Below are 20,248 nucleotides of genomic sequence, written 5' to 3'. Positions count from 1 at the left end.
ACAAATTCCTTCTGTATAAAAATGCACAATTCGATCAGAAATATCTGGACAATTTTCTGTACTACTGACCACGACTACAACTACTGATATAAAGCATGCAGAGTACTATGTGTTGTTGCACCTCCCTCCAACATATAATCAGGCGAGAGAATGGAGGTAACCCAACGAGTGGCCCTTCCCATTGCGTGAAACAGTGTAAAACATGTAAACAAATGATTAAAATAGTTTCGTGTACGTTTCTCCTTGGCTGAGTGGTCAGCGCAGTGACTTTCAGTTCAGAGGACTACGGGTTCGATTCTTGGCCGGGCTGGTGATTTTAACTGCGTATGGCTAATTCCTCTGACTCGTGAACTGAGTGTTTGTGTTCGTTCCAATACACACAACATCCTACTCTACCAACCACCACAGAAGCATGCAATATTGAATACAGCCCCCCCCCCCGAAACATATAAAGCTGGCGTCAGGAAAGGCAACCAGTCGTAAAACTGGGCCAAATCGACTCGAAATGCTGTCCTCAAGAAATTGGGAATAATGCCAGAAGAATACGTTTCTTTTATATTTTCATTTTTCTCTTGCATCAGCAACCCAAAACCAGGTCGTTCACAGCTTCAAGGAAGCGAGTACATTTGTTGTTCAATTATAAAAATACAGGGCTCGTCCGGGATTTGAACCCGGGACCTCTCGCACCCTAAGCGAGAATCATACCCCTAGACCAACGAGCCACACGTATGCGTTGCTGCAATCATCGTGTCAGAAGAAACGGTGAAAGTGCGTCGCACGGCCAGTGGGCGTGCCATGCTACGTAACGAGGTGATTGAAGTATTGGAAGCTGCGCTAGATGGCAGAGCTGGTTACTTGCCAGGCACTTGACCAGACAACGTTCGCCTGTGCCACTAGCATTAATCCACCTCGCACCGGGAGTCATTCAACAGTTTAGAGAGGGGAATAAAAAATGCTTTTGTAATCCTCGCCGTGTGTTGTTGATTAATAACAACTTAACAAGTGCTAGCAGAATGACTAGGTCTGGGGAAAATGAAATGGCGTATGGCTTTTAGTGCCGGGAGTGTCCGAGGACAGTTCGGCTCGCCAGGTGCAGATCTTTCGATTTGACTCCCGTAGGCGACCTGCGCATCGTGTTGAGGATGAAATGATGATGAAGACTACAATGACTACGACAGTCGATTCGATGTTGGTTGTTTTTCTTTCTTCCTTTCTTAATCCGTTTACCCTCCAAGGTTGGTTTTTTTCCCTTGGACTCCGCGAGGGATCCCACCTCTACCGTCTCAAAAGCAGTGTTCTGGAGCGTGAGACTTTGGGTCGGGGATACAACTCGGAAGGAGGACCAGTACCTCGCCCAGGCTGCCTCACCTGCTGTGCTGAACAGGAGCCTTGTAGAGGGAGAGGAAGATTGGAAGGGATATACAAGGAAGAGGGAAGGAAGCGGCCGTGGCCTCAGGTTAGGTACCATCGCGACATTTTCTTGGAGAAGTGGAAAACCAAGGTCAACCACTTCGAGAATGGTTGAGGAGGGAATCGACCCCCCCCCCCCCCCGTCCTTCCACTACTCAGTTGACCTCTCGAGGCTGAGTGGACCCCGTTCCAGCCCTCGTACCACTTTTCAAATTTCGTGGCAGAGCCGGGAATAGAACCCGGGCCTCCGGGGGGGTTGTAGCACTAACCATTACACCACGGAGGCGGACGTATGATATAACATCAAAAAAAATGAGTGATTTGGAGTGATAACTCGTGCAATACTATTCGCCAGTCGTGTGGAAATGTTTGGGCGTGACGAAAGACTGGAGAACATTATAGTCCGTGATTCAGTGATTTTAAGTAATATACTCTTTCCAGCCCTTGTATCTGTTACCGAAGGTGTAGTACTCTTCAGTAAACTGTAAGCAAAGATCCTAGCATTTTGTTTCTCCGTATTTAGTGTGCTTGTTAACAATTTTACAGTTAACCTCAGAGGGTATCCTAGAATATTATCCGCTAACCCACACCGATCAGTAAAAATATATTCACCTCAACATGAATACTTACCTCGTGGACTCGGTAGGAACAGGCTGAAAACTGCCTGGAGCTAAACTCGTGCCTCTTAAATTACGGGGAAGAAGTAATAGAGGCAAAACCCCCAAATAAAAGAAAAGGGATCCAATAAAAGGGTTTATTAACGTAAAAATAAAATTAAATGAATTAATGAACAAAAGCTGGAGATACAAATAACTTACATGTTCTGTCCAAGGAATACCATGTGCGTAGACAATTAGAAAACATTATCTTTTACAAACACTAACAGAGTTGTCATGAAAGCGTTCCGATGAGTGAGAATTACATCAGTGATAAAACGAACCTTTTCTCGGTACATTAAGTCAAAATACGAAGCATTCTGTTTCTCGCTGTAAAAAGTAGGACACGCGCAAAGAACACATAAATATAACTCAGAAAGATGCGTGATGGAGTATACGGCAATGTTAGACCTCAACAGCCACGTCCATTGAAAAGACGCGGGCCACTACAACAATAGCTCCATAGAGACTGCATCCCCAGCTATCAGAATAGAATCTCAGAACACAAGATCACAATAACTATAACAAACCCAAAAGAAAAACGTAAATAAATGCCTTTAACCTTTTTAGAATGAAATCTGCAGATTGGGTAACAATCAACATTACCCCAATTCAGGGAGTTGCATAAGGTGGATAGAAAATCCACATACAATACTATTTAAAATTAAGCATATACATGCCGCCGTTTAACGTATCCATCTTTTCACCAGCCATAATTGTTGTTGACTCTCTACCCGGGAGTAAAAGATACGGAAATTGAAAGAGAGAAATGCTTCGTCGATATTGATGGTCAAATAGAACCATCTCTCTAAGAGAAGCGAATATTACGTCATAGTCGGGAACATAAACACAGACTGATGTGTCGTTGACATATTCCATGAAGGTGATGATAGAATGGTGCGACACAAGGGAACCTTGGTGTGGTACATATTACTGTTCTAGTAACAGAGGTTGGCAACGTACAGTGAACCCAAAGAATGATGAAAACGGGGTCCACGCAGCCTCGGGAGGTCAACTGAATAGAGGGGGTTTCGATTTCTTCCTCAGCCATCCTCGAAGTGGTTTTCCGTGCTTTCCCACTTTTCCTCCAGGCAAATGCCGGGATAGTATCTAACTTAAGACCACGGCCGCTTCTTTTCCTCTTCCTTGTCTATCCCTTACCAGCTTACCATCCCCAAATAAGGTCCCTGTTTAGCATAGCAGGTGAGTCCGCCTGGACGAGGTACTGGTCCTCCTCTCCAGTTATTTCCCCCGACCCAAAGTCTCACGCTCCAGGACACTGGCCTTAAGGCGGTAGAGGTGGAGTCCCTCGCTGAGTCCGAGGAAAAACCCAACCCTGCAGGGTAAACGGATTAAAAAAGAAGAAATAAAGAAAATAAGGAAAACACTGCCATCACTAATTTAGATATTCAAGTTCCAAGTAACGCAATAACCGAACGAGCTGGCCGTGCGGTTAGGGGCGCGGAGCTGTGAGCTTGCATCCGGGAGATAGTGGGTTTGAATCCCACTGTCTGCAGCCCTTAAGATGGTTTTTCGTGGTTTCCCATTTTCACACCAGGAAAATGCTGGGGCTTACCTTAATTAAGGCCACGGTCGCTTCCTTCCCATTCCTAGGCCTTTCCTATCCCATCTTCGCTATAAGACCTATCTGTGTCAGTGCGACGTAAAGCAAATAAAAAAACAGTAACGCAATGAATACGCAGAATAACGTTAACAATTCCAATTCCGATTATGTCCATATATGACAAGGATTATCAAGTAACCCAACGAACATTGAATCCGTTTTTCCTTCAAGGTTAAATTATTCTGCAGAAATATAACCATACCCCGTCAAAGAGCAAGCAGTTATTATTGAATCCCATGATGGAATTAGTATCACAGATTATGTAATAGCAGTAAGAAAACTAATAAACCCTAATAACATTGTATCACGTACCGTATATAAGATAGATGAATCTTTATTTTTCTCTCTAGTGAGAAATGTGTTAAAGAACTAACTACTAGGCACTCAAAAATAGGTATAAATAACGTTTCATTAAAAATAAGGCCCCTTATTACAAGAAACAAGACGGCCATAATATCACATGTTTGTCCTGTGATTCCTAATTAGGTAACCGAGAAGAACTAAAAAATTAGGCATTAAACTAATGTCAAAGATTCCTTTCCAGTTAGAGCAGGATTATCAATTCCTGGGTTCTCACACATACTGGTACTCAACTTTCGAAGACAAATGTACATTCAAACTGAGGTCTTTGATAAGCTACTTAAAGGCTTTACACGATGAGTATGATGGAACGAATTACTGAATATACTAATTTTTGGACTCACCCAACTGTTCTCTGTGCAAAACTGAGCGACATTTATCTAGACAATGCCCTAACACTGATCCAGTAACTGGTAATTAATCTTCAGTTAATCACGATGATCTTCCGTCCAGTAAGCCTCAAATATCTGATTTCCCTGCAATTAGTGAAGCAAGAAAACCAGAAACTAGGCCTCGGAACAATATTAATCCTGTTCCCCCACAAATAGGAGCTGTTTTCTCAACTATTTACCACAGAAATAGCCTGTCGGCCATTAATAAGCCAAACTCTCAAGTTCCATCTTTTCCATCGGAAGTTTCCAATTAGCTCATTCCTACTCCATTTTTACAAATTTCTCAGACTCTCGCAAAAAGGAAACCTCATGGAGCTAAAAGGCCAATATCACTAGCCATTAGTGAAATAGCCAATATAAATGTCCTAAATAATGGCGAATCTAATGTGTCTACTGAATCTGATACCCGGGAACATGTTAAGAACGATAGGTCCATTCGTCCTGTTAAGAAATCAAAACACAGAAATGCAAAACATACCGGTAGGTGACATGCTCAAACCAATTAAACAAATTATGGAAACTGAACCAATCTCCTTCCCCCTTAGTTGCTTACAACTTCAAAGCTCTTTCAAATCACTGTTGTGGTTACTATACGCGAACCTTTTCTTGAGCCCGACTTTTACGGGGTGAGGAGTAAGGAGGGAGCGCTGCCGGTTCCGGTAATACTGCCAACTGGATGGAAATGAAATCTGAATTGAATCGATAACATGATCGATCGATATGAATTTTCTAAACATGTATTATCTTACGCCAACAACTGTGTCACACATACATTTTTTAACATTATATAACATTTCTCGATGCGAATCTTGTTCCTAGCATGAATTATATACTTTGACTTTGCTGTGTAAACATCAGTACTAGTTCGTAAAGTGTACGCCAGATGTCGCACAGCGATGCACAAGCGATTCATAGTTTGTGTTTCAAAGGTTGCCAATATGGATGTCGAAGATAACCGAGGTCTACCTATTCAGCACTAGAGAGCTCAGGGCTCAAGAAAAGGTTCGCATATAGTACAAACACAACAACTATTGCATCTAACTATACCAAGACCTACAGGACCTAGCAAACGACCTTCAGAAGCTGTATCCTTACTACACTGACAAAACCATCAAAAATAGAAGCACTGGAATAGTTTAAAAGGTGCTAAAGGTCGTTGGAAAAGATAGAGATGTTACAAATGACACTTCAGTGACAGATTACGCCAGTGACGACACCGCCTGACTTAATAAATGCTACAGCAATACCACAGCTTTTCCTCATCTTAATCCTAGAAACACTAAGGCGCGGGTGTCATTTTGTGTCCACACTTTGAAGAATGTTGGATAAATTCTCACAAATGCCCGTGTTCCTTCTTGATATTCTAGTTTGTCGTCTGCGAAGTTTTGTAGTATATTCCAGCATTGTTGTTCTTAATACTCCATAAATAATTGCTGTGTTTGTGTGTGTTCTAAATGTAGTAGACACAGAATGACCTTCCCTTAGTAGTACTAAGCAGCATGAGCGCCCATATGACACTTTGTAGGGGAGGGCCTAGACCTGAGGGTATGTAGTATTTTCAAAATTTTGGAAGGTGAACAGCGACTTGAATTCGACAGTAGAATAACACCCATTGATATCTCCTGCCTGTTGGTGAGGGCGGTACTACAACTTCTACGTAATACCGACTTTTATTGGAAGAAAAACACCTGACTACATTAGATTTTTGCTTTCCCTGAGAGGTAGAGGCTAATCTGAGTGATCGTGTGTTGCTGTATTGAATGGAATTTGCATACGTGCCATCTTGTCGGGGAATCTGAATGATAGTGTTATAGAAGAAGAACTATTACAACAAGATGACGATGATTTATCAGAACTGCTGATGACCATGTGAACATACAAGCTCAAGGTGATGAAGAGGAAACAGAAAATGAGGTTATGTACTTCCAAGGAAGGAAATGGAAATATTAAAATATACACTGAGTGGCCAAAAGTCATGGGAAAGGGTGTCCCATTAGAAATTGTGCCGTGTATGGCCCCTAAACGTTGCGGCTAGCTGCGGCGTAGCTGAGCAGTCAGTCACAGACACCAGTGTCCTGAAGATGACAATACGTCGTGAGTTAACCGACTTTGAACGTGAGATGATCATCGGCGCATTGGGTACGTTATGTGGACATTCCTTCAGACGATCTGCACCCAGTTGTGGCCCTAGAGTACCCTGATGGAGACGCCATGTTTCAACAGGACAATGCGCCATGTCACTGCTCTGTGGTGGCACGCAGGTGGTTGGAGGAGCACTCCAGTGAAGTTATGACCTTGGATTGGCCCTCCAGATCCCCCGATCTTTTCCAATCTAGCATGTATAGGATGCTATCAATGCTGGTGTACGCTCCATGAACACCGCATCAACTACAAAAGACCAACTATGGATAGCAGTGCAAGATGCGTGGGTCCAGATCTTCCAGAACGATTTCAACACCTTGTGGAGACGATAACTCGCCATTTTGCTGAGATTTTGAGGGCTTGTGGAGGAGTAACTCATTATTAACATCACATTCAGTGTCTTTCCATGACTTTTTGCCACTCAGTGTAAGTTGCGAAAACCGGAAGCACATGTCGTAGGGGTACGTGCAACATAGTTAGATCTCAACCAGGGTTAAAAGCATCAGGAGGAATATACAATGAAAAGTCTTCTGGAAGCTTTTAGTAAGATTTTCACTGTCGAAATTATGGATATATTTGCAGCATGCCATTGAAGAAGCCTCCCCGATGACTCACTTTACGAACTGCTGCGGTTACAGGTCTTCAGGAAGAAATGGCTACCTTTCCTCCAGGGATGTTGAGACACTCGGTATAAACTACTTGCAGCAGAGTTAAAGGTGTCGGAAAGGTGTGTCCCAAGGACAGTACGATTGCACTTTCTATGTGCCCACATATTTTTTATCGTACAGTGCATTCATTTAAGAAAAGCCTTGAGTTAGTTTAGTAAAAATAAAGCACACTATTGTGACCGTGAGGCCATCGATGAGTGAACAGGTGTTGGTGCGGCTTGTGTTCGCTTGTCGGCGAGATGGGGTGCGCGCGACCTTGGACAAGGGCGAGAACGAGTTTTTTTGTGCGGAGAGCGGCCGGCTGGCTAACGGAATAAAAAAAAAATGAAGGTTGGCGAGTGAAAGAAGAAGGCCAGCGCGTGTCACCTGTAATTGCGAGGAACGATATGAATGAAATATTTGTAATATCTTCGGTGGCGACGTGCATATTTACGGAAGGCTCAAGGGTTAAAGTAAAATAAACTGGATAAAAAATAGCACATTTAGAGGATATAAATTAAAAACTGAAATTTTGAAATAATTTGCACGACCTTGTGACTAAAATGGTGATGAAGTGTAGATTCGTACAGTAGAAGAATTTAGTGTCTAAATTGACTTTACTTCCGTGCATGTGCACCAGACATGATATTTAAGTCATGTGATACGAATACTCATTCTCACACACACACTGGCGTGTTCCTGGACTATCACCTTCAGTCGCTCAGCGTGGAACGTCGTGAATACTGGCTTCACTCCTGTGCTCTACACGTCTGAAAATTGGATACAATTTAGAACAGTGCTGTGATCAGACGTCGAATGTGCAGATATTAATCCCTTAAGTACGTGTCATTTCCAAAATACAGTTACGTGTGTGTTTGGAGCCTACTCTAAAGCATTTTGTGTAAGTTTCAGCTTTCTTACGAGTGGACGCGGAAGACGTGGACGTGAATATTTCCAGAAGAGGACGGAACTTCGCATCATGGATTACCAGTGCTTCACCATGAAGTTCTAAACCTTTGACCATCGTTGGCGGCGTCGGGATGCAGATTCTTTCGTCCTGGCATGGCTGATTGAGAACCCAGACTTCCAGACATGAAGATTTCTCTATAAGTTAAGTCGATTACGTCTCATTTATATCTGTTCTATGTAGTTTTGTTCTATTCTTTCTTTCTTCTTAGTAAGCTATTTTGACACATTTTATGGTTGTTTATTTGCTCGAATACGTCGTAAAACTGACACATGTGATTACTTAATGACCATGTGGCCATGAATTTGACAGTGAGGGTTCTGATAGAGTTATCCATGTGTTATCGACACCATCTTTGCTTATTGAGTAAATTTCGTCACGAATATGAATTAATTTATGTCCGATAGATTTAATGGTAGGATATTTCGTCCACATTTTCTATATTTTCCTTGTAATGGAACTTCTACTTGTACCTCGTGTCTGAGACAACGTGTCATCGGGATATTGAGTCCGAATTCTATGTACGAATTTAATGTGAACATGTGCATTGGGAGCATGTGATAATTAGTTGGAGTAATTAATCATCGAGACACTTTTAAGTGGATATTATGTATTTGTAGGACGATGGTAGGTCCTGATATTTCGTGACTACACATATTTGAGATTAGGATGCGACAAGTTAGGGTCGTCATTGTGGTACACTGTACGTGTAGAGTATATGGAATAATTGTGCATGGCACAAATCTTCGTGAAACTGAGCTTTTCACATGTTAATGGATTATTCGCGATAAATGCAGTGTAGCCTAATGTTAGTGTCTTCAGATGAAGAAAATGAAAGTCCATGTTAATCGATGTACTTTTTAATTCGTGGGAATATCCCAAATTTTCTCAAGTAATCCAGTAATTTCAAGCTCAAGGTACAGATGAATGTTCGAGAAGGCCTTAGGTCTAAAGAACAGGTCTTCGACGAAATATCTAAAAAATATCTGATTCGTGACTATATCAGCTCATTCGTTGATGCAATTTTTACTCTCATGTGATAACTCAATCTTGCTGTAACTCAATAAATTCGTTAACAGGAGAGTAATACGGTTGATCGACACTCGTCGACATGTACATAGTGTAGATATTTTCTTCTTGGTACTTACAGTCTTCTTGACAATTTCCGTAGTTAGCTGTAGAAGTAGTTATTTGTTAGTATTTAGAGGATTATTTTTTATGTGTTCTGTTCTGAAATATGTGACACTGATATTATCGATTGATAGTGGACAGGATCTCCACATGGATGTATTCTCCCCATTTACTTACGTTTGCAAGCCCAGGAGGCGTTTTATTTTGTTTAATTGTTGGTCAAATACTTAACGTTCAGTATAAATTCTCACGGAAAGAGATGTGAGACGACGTGAACAGGTATATCCGACGTCTCGGATTAACTTAGAGAAAACCAAGGCAAATTCAACTTTTCATTTTATTGTTAAGACAACGACTGTAAATTTTATTTTTGCTATGAGTGTTAACTTTTGAATCTTGGATATTTCTTTATTATACTCGTTCTTACAATTACTGCATTTTTTCCAGATTATCGATGAAGGCTTGGCCCAGACCTCATTTTTTCTGAATGAAAATTTTAATTCAACTTTAAACCAATAATTTAATAACTGTAAAGACGAGAAAAAAATTTTTTTCACAATGTAAATACTCTGTTAGAATGTTAGGGAAACAACTGCCGTGTACCATCCCATTTGATTGTGCCTAGGTTTGTTACATCAAGAGCCATATTAAATTCCATAACGTAACGATCATAATCATAATCACAGATTTCAGGATGGCCAATATTGCATTTAATTAAATAAAAGTGTCACATTTGTTCTATACTTGGAACGTACTTATTTGATGAACCCTATGATAAATCCTGCCACATTCATTTATTTTATAAGTCTACAGCCACCGAACTGAGCACCCCTGGGGTGTCTCGTGTTCGCAGACTGACTATGACGGGCACATCTTAGTGGCTAGTCCCTTCCGTGGGGCTCGATTTGTGGCTTAAAAAGTGGCTTAATCCATCGTGGAATTTGATTAATTGCTTCTCCACGTGGTTTAAATTGACTTGCTCAAATCATTAATTATTCAAGGTTCGGCAGGTTCATTTCAGATTTAATGCCATCCCAGTTAGGTAGAATTCTAACAGAGTACGCGGAATTTTCAGAATATTTTACTTATGATGATGTGTTTCACATGGAAAAATGAGGGTTAGGAATTTTCTTCATGAAACTTGAATTTGCCTTATCACAATCAACATGTCTGGGGGGAAAGTTTCTGCATTTCGGCGTTTGCTGACACAGGTCACTTTATGAATAATAGAATGGATCTCGAGGAGATTAGGAAGTTATTAGAAACTATGACAGAGGAGAGCAGGAGAGCACAGGAAGAGAGTAGGAGAGCACAGGAAGAGTGTAGGAGAGCACAGGAAGAGAATAAAGAGGAACTCAGAAAAATACAGGGAATACAGGAAGATAGTAATGAGCGAATAAGTCAAAAAATGAACATTATGGGTGCTGCGATACAGGAAGAGAATAGGAAGGCACAGGAAGAGGCGAAAAAGGGTCGTGACGAACTATATGCAAAACTGGAGGAAACTAGTTGTCGGATTGACAATATCGTGTTAGAGTGCAGGGAAAATCAGAAAAAAAAACCTGGAACAAGTTGTTACTTTGACCAGCCAGATTAAAGAGGATAATAAGGTTATCACCGGGAAGGTCACCGCTCTTCAGAGTGACGTAGTCCTAGTAAGAAATAACATTGAATCCGTGAGGAAGGAGATAGATGTTATAAAGGTAGAGATTTCTACGGCACAAGAAGAGATGTCAGAACAAGTGAAAAATCTTAGAGGAGAGGTCACAGATGACTTAAAGAAAATAAAAGAGAAGGTCGACGATGATCTCCGTTCCGTAAAGGACAGTATCTCAGTCAACCAAATGGAGATACAAGATATTTCACTCCAGTTCGATGATATCAAGAGCATGATTGACAAGGACAAATCGGAAATACTCGAACAAATTATTAATCTTGCCGGAGATGTCAAGTCCGGGAAACAGAAGATGGAGGAAAATATGGACGCCCTCCAAAAATTAGAAAAAGAAGTAGGATTCTTGAAGTTGCAGGATAGGAGCACTAGGGTCTTAGTGACATCATTAATGGACCGACAGAGTAATGTCGAAGAGGTCGTACAGGCTAAATCTAATGTAACAGAAGGAATATCGCCCGTAGCTGAATCGTCTCAGAATATTACCCATATTGAACAACCTACAGTAAATCTCAGTACTACACCGGCACAAAGTGTACCTCAAATCATTAATTTTATCCGAATGAGCGAGGACAGGCCTAGAAAATTCAACAACTTAAACGGGGTCACACCTAAAAATTTCATTAGGGACCTTGATGAATATATTCGTGAACAGAAGATCCCTACTGAAAAACATCTGCGAACAGCGGAGAAATTTTTAGAGGGAGACGTGCTCAACTGGTACCATGCTTTCCGTTATACGTTTGAAGACTATGAAGGTTTCAAGCGCTTGTTCCTACAGAGATACTGGGGAGCGGATTTGCAACAAGCACTACGGATGGATTTGTATTCACGAAAATATTCCATAGATGGGCAGACGCAGTACGCTAATTACTTCTGTAATCAAGTACGACGAATGAAAGACCTCGACACTCCACCATCTGAAAATGAGTTGGTTCAAGCGATAACAAAGCAGTTTCCTGTGGAAGTACAGCGTTTACTCATTGCTGCCAATGTTCAGACCGCCGTGCAGGCTGAGGCCATCCTCAGACAGCTCGACCACACCATGAATGTCTCAACAGTACCGAAAACTCAAAGAAGTAATACTTATCAGGTCAACGTAATAGACACTCCGAAAAACCGGAATTCGACTCCAATGCCTGAAAACGGAAATCAGAGTGGACCTAAAGAGTACAAAAACCATCCCAGAGTGTACGATCGTCGATGGGAAGAGAGAAGAACGAGACCCAGAGAGGACAGGATGGAAGATCCGAAGAACGTCCGAAGAAGGGGAAATTACAGGACACGGGACCGACCACAGGACTACAGACGGAATAGGCCCTATGATAGACCTAGGTATTATTCGGATCGTAACTACCAGAATTTCAGAGACGAGATGGAGAACCGTCATCGAGAAAGCATGAGGTACATTGAAGAATCAAGGAAGGAAACTGAGAAGGGCTCAAAATGGAAGGACGCCATTCATAACCAAGACACCGATCCAGATGTGATGGGAGCCGAGAGCCCACAGTTCCAGCGACACCGGAATTCACCTCATGACGATAGATTAAATCCTTCGGCACCGCAATATCAACCTGAAAATCAGGGTGCCAGAAGAAAGACTCCAATGTAAAGATATCAAACTATTACTCTCCTATGAACATTTATATTCAATGCCTCGAACCTAAGACTCTACCGTAAGGCAGAAGAGTGAAGAAAGAAAAAAGAAAAGACCCAGGTCGGCTGTCGAAGAAATACCAGTTTGTGTCGTGCAGAATGATTACCGTTCAGACAACTGACAGATGCTTGGAAATTATAAATACCATGGAAAATTAAACAGTGAAGTAGACAGCATACGGACCACATTTTAAGGAATGAACATGATCTAAAAATTTTTAACCTTGTTTAAAATTTTTTGTCCCAGTAAGAGGTGGATGTGACCGTGAGGCCATCGATGAGTGAACAGGTGTTGGTGCGGCTTGTGTTCGCTTGTCGGCGAGATGGGGTGCGCGCGACCTTGGACAAGGGCGAGAACGAGTTTTTTTGTGCGGAGAGCGGCCGGCTGGCTAACGGAATAAAAATAAAAAAATGAAGGTTGGCGAGTGAAAGAAGAAGGCCAGCGCGTGTCACCTGTAATTGCGAGGAACGATATGAATGAAATATTTGTAATATCTTCGGTGGCGACGTGCATATTTACGGAAGGCTCAAGGGTTAAAGTAAAATAAACTGGATAAAAAATAGCACATTTAGAGGATATAAATTAAAAACTGAAATTTTGAAATAATTTGCACGACCTTGTGACTAAAATGGTGATGAAGTGTAGATTCGTACAGTAGAAGAATTTAGTGTCTAAATTGACTTTACTTCCGTGCATGTGCACCAGACATGATATTTAAGTCATGTGATACGAATACTCATTCTCACACACACACTGGCGTGTTCCTGGACTATCACCTTCAGTCGCTCAGCGTGGAACGTCGTGAATACTGGCTTCACTCCTGTGCTCTACACGTCTGAAAATTGGATACAATTTAGAACAGTGCTGTGATCAGACGTCGAATGTGCAGATATTAATCCCTTAAGTACGTGTCATTTCCAAAATACAGTTACGTGTGTGTTTGGAGCCTACTCTAAAGCATTTTGTGTAAGTTTCAGCTTTCTTACGAGTGGACGCGGAAGACGTGGACGTGAATATTTCCAGAAGAGGACGGAACTTCGCATCATGGATTACCAGTGCTTCACCATGAAGTTCTAAACCTTTGACCATCGTTGGCGGCGTCGGGATGCAGATTCTTTCGTCCTGGCATGGCTGATTGAGAACCCAGACTTCCAGACATGAAGATTTCTCTATAAGTTAAGTCGATTACGTCTCATTTATATCTGTTCTATGTAGTTTTGTTCTATTCTTTCTTTCTTCTTAGTAAGCTATTTTGACACATTTTATGGTTGTTTATTTGCTCGAATACGTCGTAAAACTGACACATGTGATTACTTAATGACCATGTGGCCATGAATTTGACAGTGAGGGTTCTGATAGAGTTATCCATGTGTTATCGACACCATCTTTGCTTATTGAGTAAATTTCGTCACGAATATGAATTAATTTATGTCCGATAGATTTAATGGTAGGATATTTCGTCCACATTTTCTATATTTTCCTTGTAATGGAACTTCTACTTGTACCTCGTGTCTGAGACAACGTGTCATCGGGATATTGAGTCCGAATTCTATGTACGAATTTAATGTGAACATGTGCATTGGGAGCATGTAATAATTAGTTGGAGTAATTAATCATCGAGACACTTTTAAGTGGATATTATGTATTTGTAGGACGATGGTAGGTCCTGATATTTCGTGACTACACATATTTGAGATTAGGATGCGACAAGTTAGGGTCGTCATTGTGGTACACTGTACGTGTAGAGTATATGGAATAATTGTGCATGGCACAAATCTTCGTGAAACTGAGCTTTTCACATGTTAATGGATTATTCGCGATAAATGCAGTGTAGCCTAATGTTAGTGTCTTCAGATGAAGAAAATGAAAGTCCATGTTAATCGATGTACTTTTTAATTCGTGGGAATATCCCAAATTTTCTCAAGTAATCCAGTAATTTCAAGCTCAAGGTACAGATGAATGTTCGAGAAGGCCTTAGGTCTAAAGAACAGGTCTTCGACGAAATATCTAAAAAATATCTGATTCGTGACTATATCAGCTCATTCGTTGATGCAATTTTTACTCTCATGTGATAACTCAATCTTGCTGTAACTCAATAAATTCGTTAACAGGAGAGTAATACGGTTGATCGACACTCGTCGACATGTACATAGTGTAGATATTTTCTTCTTGGTACTTACAGTCTTCTTGACAATTTCCGTAGTTAGCTGTAGAAGTAGTTATTTGTTAGTATTTAGAGGATTATTTTTTATGTGTTCTGTTCTGAAATATGTGACACTGATATTATCGATTGATAGTGGACAGGATCTCCACATGGATGTATTCTCCCCATTTACTTACGTTTGCAAGCCCAGGAGGCGTTTTATTTTGTTTAATTGTTGGTCAAATACTTAACGTTCAGTATAAATTCTCACGGAAAGAGATGTGAGACGACGTGAACAGGTATATCCGACGTCTCGGATTAACTTAGAGAAAACCAAGGCAAATTCAACTTTTCATTTTATTGTTAAGACAACGACTGTAAATTTTATTTTTGCTATGAGTGTTAACTTTTGAATCTTGGATATTTCTTTATTATACTCGTTCTTACAATTACTGCATTTTTTCCAGATTATCGATGAAGGCTTGGCCCAGACCTCATTTTTTCTGAATGAAAATTTTAATTCAACTTTAAACCAATAATTTAATAACTGTAAAGACGAGAAAAAAATTTTTTTCACAATGTAAATACTCTGTTAGAATGTTAGGGAAACAACTGCCGTGTACCATCCCATTTGATTGTGCCTAGGTTTGTTACATCAAGAGCCATATTAAATTCCATAACGTAACGATCATAATCATAATCACAGATTTCAGGATGGCCAATATTGCATTTAATTAAATAAAAGTGTCACATTTGTTCTATACTTGGAACGTACTTATTTGATGAACCCTATGATAAATCCTGCCACATTCATTTATTTTATAAGTCTACAGCCACCGAACTGAGCACCCCTGGGGTGTCTCGTGTTCGCAGACTGACTATGACGGGCACACTATAGTGAAATGCGTCGATCATATATCTTCTAGCTCAGTATAGGAAAATATTTAAGATAGCATGTTAAAACTCGATAGTTGCGAAGTCAGGCTTGCCGGATTGGGAAGACCCACGGGTTCGGATCTCAACGTCGGTCATACTAGGTTTCTCATTTTACACTCCAAGAGAGTGCATGGACGATAACTTTCTGAAAAATCACTTTATTCTTTATTCTTGTTCCTTCTCTTCCTTCTCTGTTGACCGGGAGAGTTGGCCGTGCGGTTAGGGGCACGCGGCTGTGAGCTTGCATCCGGGAGATAGTGAGTTCGAATCCCACTGTCGGCAGCCCTGAAGATGGTTTTTCGTCGTTTCCCATTTTCACACCAGGAAAATTCTGGGGCTGTACCTTAATTACGGCCACGGCCGCTTCCTTCCAACTCCTAGGCCTTTCCTATCCCATTGTCGCCATAAGACCTATCTGTGTCTGTGCAACGTAAAGCCACTAGCAAAGAAAAAAACTTCTCTGCCACCTCACCATGGTGGGGTTAATGGTGTGATTTGTGTCACACATGCGGGCTCTTTCCTGTTCTATGCCCAGATGCCATTCGTCGTCAGAGTGGACTAATTCAATAAAGAAGAACCTGTGACCCTGGGCCATGTGTTGGACTACTGCTCCAAGGGAAATTTACAGAGAAGGTCCTTTCTCTCATTGCGACGGCCTTGCGGAAGGCAAATTCGGAGGTTCATGAGGAAGTGCAAGATGGCTCGACCAGGCGAGAGGATATAGTCAGAATCAACAGTAAGGAAAAGAAATGCCTCCTATTCTTCCCCACCATACGCTTTGAGGTCAACTCGGAGCAGGCATTGGTGGTGAATGAGGAAAGGAGATCCAAATACTGTCCATTCGTCCTTCCTAAGTGAGAGCTATAACACATTGGTTACGCTATGAAGCAAAGGCACTTCTCTTCGGATCGTCGCCATAAGACCTATCTGTGTCGGTGCGACGTAAAGCAACTAGCAACAACAACAAACTTCTCTTCGGAGCCAGGGGAACTTCGTTTTAGGACACGAATTCCTATTAGATGTACCTACAACATCTTACATTAAATATTTTGAACGATTCGTTGACCATGCTGCACCACCATCTATATTCTTGTCATTAGTTAATAATGATTCCTTACATTTCTATTAAACTGTCCATTACAAAGTTGTATTGTTTTCCAGATCCTTGTGGTCACCCGCAATTGAGGCAGGATGTCTCTTTTGTTGAGAATAAATAAAAAGTTCGTTTTAGTTTGCAATGTTAGCTATGTATTAATCGTTTCACAAACTGCAGAGCCACGGGAAATAACCACACCTGGCGAGATCCGCAGCTCAAGCAGGTATCGAACCTTATGCTCTCTGATCCGAAGGCCACTACGATGAATATTTAGCCAAGGAATCTGTCTCTTCCTTTGTCATTAGTTGCCTAATACTATATTATTTCTGTCCCGAATCGAAACAGTCACGGGCTAAATACACTGCCCGTTAAGTCCGAAGGTGAAGACACCAAGAAAAATTAAATGACGAAGTTATATAAATAAAATCAAATTGCAGTCAGTAAAGTTTAATTACGAGGTTTGTTTAAAATGGAAAGATTTAAGAGAAGATAAGTAATGTCGGCACTCGTGAAATGCTTTAAACTTGAAATGAGGGAGGGAGATGTCTTTCTAACTGCTAACGTAGAAACGAACAAGAACTGGAGGGAAAATTAACTTGAAGTCGTCGTAATTTCTAATGAAAGAGGAGAGATCATTATTGCAAATGAGAGCGATAAAGAGATGCAATTCGGGAACTGAAGAGAAACTTGATGGTTATGGATATTCCGACACTGAATGTATAATACTGAAATCGGCGTAATCAAGTGGGGATGTGATGAAAGGAGATAGTATCAGACACGACCGAACAATAACTGGATGATGAGAGGAAAGTAAGCATCGTAGAGAAGATTTTAATCAACTTCCGTGTTTATGATAACATTATCTTATCTTTTTTACAAGGTGCTTTACCTTGCACCGACATAGAGTGTTCTCACGGCGACGATGGGATAGGAAAGTGTTAGGAGTGGGAAGCAAGCAGACGTGGCCTAAATAAAGTACAGCCCCAGCATTCGCTTGGTGTGAAAATGGGAAACCACGGAAAACTATTTTCAGGGATGCTGACAGTGGGGTTTGAACCCACTATCTCCCGAATGTAAGCTCCCAGCTGCGCGCCCCTAACCGCACGGCCAACTCGGTCTTGAAGTAGTCCGCCACAACCACACACTGAATCATTCTTAGTAGGATGTGCACAGAGAAATTTAAGATGGAGAACCAAATACAGAAATGAAAATTCAATACAAGTTGCGTAGTTTGATCATTGAAGTACAGTTGTACGGAAGCTGGAAGATTTCGAGTGTCATTCATACACCTGCCTTCATTACATACTGTTGTGACTTCCAGCGTTCTGTGTGAACTAACCACCTCCTCAATTCTCTGTTTAGTTTCACACTTCTTTAAATTATTTTTTAAAATGGCTCTTAGACACGTTGACTTACCCCACGTGACCTAGTCCATTCTCCTCCATTCACTTTACACGAGGCATCACTGAAGATGGTTGATACACACAACTTCATCCATCGAGCCCATTCCTAACATAGCCTTTATCTCCTCATTGCGAGTATCCCCTGCCATCGATCTCGCCTGATTGTCCCAGCCATTTCTCTCTACTTTCCTGTCCGTTACTTCCACTTTATAAAGAAGATATCCTGTTTCTACCCAGCGTTAACTCCCGTACAGCAACGTTGGTCTGAAAATAGAGCGATGTAAAAATAATTTCGTTTGAGAGTTCACTTCCTTCTTAAAGAATACCATTGATCAGAACTGTGATTTCAGTGCAAGATTCGTTGCATGTCTATTCGATTTCACTCACTGTACCACCATCCTGGGACAAGTAATACACATTAAAATAGCCAGATTTATTGCTGGTCTTAACAGGTGAGAATTTTGGCAGGTAGATAGTTGGTTAGAAATGGACACATGGGATTAAACAGTACGTATGAACCGGCTTTGGTGGTGGAGTCATGTAAAGCGAATGAAGCCAGCCGCGGAAGGTCATATACTAAGGCATTACCCTTGCAACTGGAATTGCACCCGGCTACTGGTTCGAATCTGGCAAAAAACATCATTCTTCTCCTTCCTGCTCTTTTACCAATATTCTGGAGTCAGCACTTAAAGTTCAGATGGAGGGAGGGATATATTCACCACTGCGTGTTTCTGTGGAGTGTTATCTGTACACTATTCTAAAACATAGTTTGGTCTGTTTTTTATATGTTCATACTTCCATGATACGCATACATATTGAACTGAAAATAGGCATGCAAATTCAAACAAACCTTCTTCTTTGCAACAATTAAGAATTGAAATGACAAAAGTTATTTTCATGGGCGCCCGCAGGATCTTTTCCAGGGGGGTGGGGCACATTAACAATTGTCTTGAATGCAAAACCAATATAACGTCAGCAACATTAAATTGTTTACAGAAATTTCCAGTATTGCCACCCCTTGCGGGCGCCCATGGTTATTTTGACATTCAATACACGATGGAATTGCACAGCATGTCAAAAACAAAGTCGTCCAAAATGGCTACGTAGAAATTAAGCACCTTAAAAGTGTGTCCACACCAAGATCTTTTCGTTAACTTCATTAATAAACACTATTATCCAACAATGTTCATGAACATTTTCGACTGTTAATAGACAAAATAGCGTGTTCGTTAACTTTTCGAGCATGTTGATAAAATATCTTTAACTTCTGTGAATGAAACTTTTCGTATTTTCGTTAACATTTCGGTTCGCCCATGCGCAAGGACGCAATTAGAGCATGTAAATTCGTAGCGCGAAATACGATGCTTTCTTATTTCTCCTAAAATGACTATCAAGCAAAAGTACCAATATACAGTGTTTTTAATTCTGTATGATATTCCCACCACTACTTACCCTCTAATCAACGTAAAACACAAAGATCACTTTATCGAACGAGTTGGCTGTACGGTTAGGGGAGGGCAGCTGTCAGCTTGCATTCGGGACATCGTCGGTTCGAACCCCAACTGTCCGCAGTTCGGTTCTCGCTGAGTAACCCACCCTTTCGTAATCACTTGTATATCACCAAAATAATACTATTCTAAGTAAAATGAAGGTTTTTTATTCCTACTGTACCAGAAATGCTGATCTAGCATTGATTTTGAAGTATTTTAAACTTTGAAATATGCGCCGCGCGCCAAGCGAGGAGCCGGCTACATCGAACATGTGGCGAGTGGCGTAGGAGCCAGCTCCAACTCGTCAAGGCCAAGTTACGTCACTCATAGAATATTTTCCATACATTCTACCCTTATTAACTCGTACGAATATGAGAGTAACATCACCATACATCCCATTTTAATACCTCTAATACTACCAAGTTCCATTAAATCCTGAACGGTCAGCGTACTGGCCTTCGGTTCAGAGGGTCCCGGGTTCGATTCCCGGCCGGGTCTGGGATTTTAACCTTAATTGGTTAA

The 20,248-nt window shown here is 41.1% G+C and overlaps 1 non-coding gene across 1 annotated transcript; it reads right to left on the bottom strand.

Moving 5' to 3' along the window:
- Positions 1 to 650: 650 nt before the first annotated feature.
- Positions 651 to 722, bottom strand: TRNAP-AGG (transfer RNA proline (anticodon AGG)). Its single transcript has one exon. It is a non-coding gene; the product is annotated as a tRNA-Pro (tRNA).
- Positions 723 to 20,248: the final 19,526 nt, after the last annotated feature.

The sequence above is a fragment of the Anabrus simplex genome, chromosome 1 (genome assembly GCF_040414725.1).
Source record: "Anabrus simplex isolate iqAnaSimp1 chromosome 1, ASM4041472v1, whole genome shotgun sequence".
In the NCBI taxonomy this organism is placed as follows: domain Eukaryota; kingdom Metazoa; phylum Arthropoda; class Insecta; order Orthoptera; family Tettigoniidae; genus Anabrus; species Anabrus simplex.
Note: the sequence above shows the minus strand (reverse complement) of the source record. Positions and strands in the feature narration are given on the sequence as shown.